The sequence below is a fragment of the Lepisma saccharinum genome, chromosome 17, assembly GCF_977018435.1.
Source record: "Lepisma saccharinum chromosome 17, izLepSacc3.1, whole genome shotgun sequence".
Lineage (NCBI taxonomy): Eukaryota > Metazoa > Arthropoda > Insecta > Zygentoma > Lepismatidae > Lepisma > Lepisma saccharinum.
The window spans coordinates 5,529,643-5,533,929 of NC_139245.1; positions in this window are offsets into that span (position 1 = coordinate 5,529,643).

Genomic DNA, 4,287 nt, shown 5'->3' on the forward strand with positions numbered 1-4,287 from the left:
ACAAGGGTTTGTGACGGTTTTCTTTGTGTAGGAAGAGATTTTTGTTTTGGGGTGATTTCAATATTTTTGTTCGTCTATCCATAGTGCTATATTATTCATACTGGAAGGATGAGTAAAATTTTATAGTTTTAATCACGTTATTGTAGATAGAATAACGATTCCAAACATATATTTATTTTATTTGTGAAGATGTGGTGTTTGCAGATTTTTGACGCTATTGTTGTTGGTGACGTCGTTCCCTAAACCGACATACGTCAACAATTGGGTTCCCTAAACTGGCCGCCTTTACTCCCCAGAGTTTCCTCCAGGTACCCACTTTATACGACGCCGGAGCAGCTTGAACAGGTTGAAAAAGTCCCGCCGAGGACCGAACCGGGGTCTCTCGCATGGTAGTCAGACGCGAACACTCTAAATTTGTATTTTTGATACAAATTCAAGCATTATGCACAATTAAGTTAGAAAGTAGAAAGTATTTTACATATCGTCGTTTATTTTAACTTTTTTATATATAAGCGCTGCTGCAAACGGATGGTAACTGCAGCCTCTTTTTCCCCATCATGTGCTCACTTCCCCTCTGACGCATTCATTACTCAACCCTCTCAGGTCACTGCTTGCGCAGAGACGTGTTTTCGTTCCCTTGTTCCAGAGATTCGCGGGAAGAAAAGCGCGTCCTTTTTCCTGCTGTAAGAAACCGTGCGAAGAACGTCAAAGCAACGTGAAATGAACTCCAGGAGTTCAGAGCGAAGTCCGTCAGGAATCAAAGAGTGGGCGGACGTCCTTGGAACGCAATATCCGTTTCTCCCAAGCTTTCTTTCTCTGATTTCTGCTCTGAAAATTGAGTTACCCCGAACAAGGACGGCGAGAAGCAATGCCGCCACCCCCTTCGCGCCACCCTTTGTTAAGGGTGAAACGGAAGATCCTGTCGTCCACTGTCTTAGACGCAGCTAGCTTGAGATGAGCTATCATTCCCAGAAAAATGGTCACCTTGGTCTTATTTTAATAAGGCGTTTCATTGTGTGAAGTTCTGATTTTGAGTCATCATTGTGTGGATACCTTTCCAGTATTGATTTGTCTATCTGTTGATAACCCACCTGTTCATTGTACATTCTCCACTCTCCTCTCCCATCAACACTTGGCCTCTCCTCTGCTCTTATCTCACATTTCCTCCTGTTCTCTTCTCTAGTATCTTGCCCCTTCTACACTCCTATTATCTTCTCTCCTGCCTTCGAATCTCTACTCTATTCCGACCTTCATGTTTATCCCCTCCTCTTTCCTTTGCTTTTCCCTTTTCTTTCCTTGTATTCTCTTCTCCACTTCTCTCTTCAAGTCTCCTCCTCTCCTCTCCTTTCCTTTCCCTTTCTTCTTCTTATCCTCTCTCCCTTTTCCCTTATGCCTCTCATTTCTTTACTTTTCCTCTTCCCTCCCTTTCTTCTTCTTATCCTCTCTCCCTTTTCCCTTATGCCTCTCATTTCCTTTCCTTTCCTGTACCTATGTTGTTCTTATCCTCTCTCCCTTTTCTTTTATTACTCTCCTTTCCTTTCTTTTCCTATTCTCTCTCTCTTTCTTCTCCTTATCCTCTCTCTTTCCTCTTATCCTCTCTCACTTTCCCTTATGCCTCTCATTTCCTTTCCTATCCTCTCTCTTTTTATCCTCTCCCTTTTCCCTAATTTACTCTCATTTCCTTTCTTTCCTATCCTCTCCTCTCCCTTCCATCTTCATATCCTCTCTCCCTTTTCACTTATGCCTCTCGTTTCCTTTCCTCTCCTCTCCCTTTCTTCTTCTTTTTCTCTCTCCCTTTTCCCTTATTCCTCTCATTTCTTTTATTTCTTCTTCTCTCTCTTCCTTCTTCATATCCTCTCTCCCTTTTCCCTTACGCCTCTCATTTCAGCCCTTCATGTTTATCCCATCTTCTTTTCTTTGCTCTTCCCTTTTCTTTCCTTTTACTTTCTTCTCCACTTCTCTCTTCAAGTCTCCTCCTCCAACTTCTTTTCTCTCCTTTACCTTTATTATTATTTTCCTCTCTCCCTTATTCCTTATGCTTCCCGTTTCCTTTAATTTCCTCACCTATCCTCCTTTTCCTTCTCTCCCCTCCTCTGTCCTTCTCCTATCTCCCTTCCTCTCCTTTCTTGTCCTCTTCCTTTTCTATTCTCCTTTCCTTTCCTCTCCTCACTTCTGTTCTCTTCTTTCTGCAGCCTTAACAGCAATGAACTCGTATGAAATCAATTTCTTGAAGTAGAGTAACTCTGAGACTTGCATAAAGTATTTTGTTACTTGCAATATACTACTGAATTATTTGTATTTTAAACAAATTCTACTTTTATATTTCTTACATGTATTTCGCACATATATATATTGTACACGTGGCAATCCAATCTCGTAAGATTGAACCTAACTCTATATGCAACCCACCAACACCTTGACTTGTGTAAGTTTGGTTGCATACTATGAAATTTCGTTGTCCTGACTGTACGTACAGTCACGGACACTTATGGGTTGAAATGATCCTATTAAAAATCAGTGGAGTTGTTACAGCCCAGAAGTGTTCGTTACTGTACAAAGAATCTTTTAAAGCACATACAAAAGGAATTTACGAAGTAAGAATTCCTACAACAATCCAGGCTATTTACAAAAGCTAGAACCCATAAAGGGTAATATTACAATTTATGGAAGCATGTTTATGCTATGTAGTTACAATAACCCTATTCAGATTAATTCATTAATATTTCTTTGATTATTTATATATTCATAATTCCGATGAAACAGTCTCCCCATAATCCTACCTAAGCTGAAATCAGATGAAATTATTTCGACAATAGCCACTCCTACGTTCTTCAGTTTCAGCATGGCAACAGCTGGTTAGTTTCAGACGAGATGGAACCATATTCGGTTCATCTGCGAGCCCTTTCAGCGTCGTAATGCAATTAGACAGAGCCCCGTGGTGCACGTAAATTACAGGGAGCAGAGAAAATGCAGTATCGACCTTTTTACAGGTACTTTCAAATGCACCGTTCTTAATTGGACTTTTGGGAATGGTGTTCCGTTGTGAAAGAGATAATATGATTCGTTACACTTTCGCACTAACGAAAGCTAAATTCGGAACACAAGGGCCTTAATGAAATCTCTACGCCGGTGAATGTTCGAACAGAGTGCTCGCATTAAAGCTAGATATTACAGTGTAGCAAACTGTACCTATGTAGAAAACCTAATCCGTGAAAATATTTTTTCAAGACATTCGATACATGATTCAAATCTTAAAAACAAACTTAAATACAAAATTGCCTAAAATTAGGCTTACGCTTGTCTTCCAGATTATGTAATATGTTTCATTGACATTATACAATAAGTAATTTAACTTCCAAATTTGGAACTTGTTCCCCATAATCGCTCATGTATTTTTGTAGTATGTTTGTAATTTTTAATCCGACAGTAAGTCTTAATCTCAGTCTCGTCTTGACCAGTGTTGCCACATGAAGGGAAATTTCCCTTTTGCAGGGAAATTCGGACCGAAATTTTAGCCAAAAGGGAAAAGGGAATTTCGATTAAAAATACCACAATTTCAGGGAAATTTTAAGACATTTGACTATATCATTACAGTTAATGTTAAGTTCCACTTATTCACATTTTCATTTTTTCTGTTCTTTTTTCTGCTTCCTTGAATATAGCCTGTATCTATTTATATTTCTGTTAAGTATCGCTTTTCTGCACCTTCGGATAATAGTAACGATGAGGATGAACGATTAAATGGATTCCTGAACAGGATCCAACCCGGAACATCTGGTCAGGAAGCGATGAAAGTGACATCTATGTGAAAAATTTAATTTTTGTTTTCACACGGACATGGACCAATGCTTCCACCACCACCACTAATAATAATAATAATTACAGCTACTGCTACTACCACTAATAATACTTATTATTATTATTGTATGCTTTGCTTAGGTGAAGGGAAAAATTGGTCCAAAAAGGGAAATTTTGTCCCTTGGAAAGGGAAATTATGCCCTCATATTGTGGCAACACTGGTCTTAACAAGTCTCTAAGCATCTGGTCTCGTTAACGAGTTCCATCTGGATTACGGCACGATGACTACATTTTACCGCCTCTACGGAGCGTTCAAAAAGTTCCAGCCCCCATACATTTAAATAGAGCTCCTATGACATTCATCTGGATGAGTTGGCAAAACTTGCCACTAGGGATTCCTATGATCTTGAAGAATGAGTTCATGTTTAGAGCAGTGCCCCTGTTACAGTCCTCCGTTCGAGACGTACAATCACAGCTTGTCAACAATGC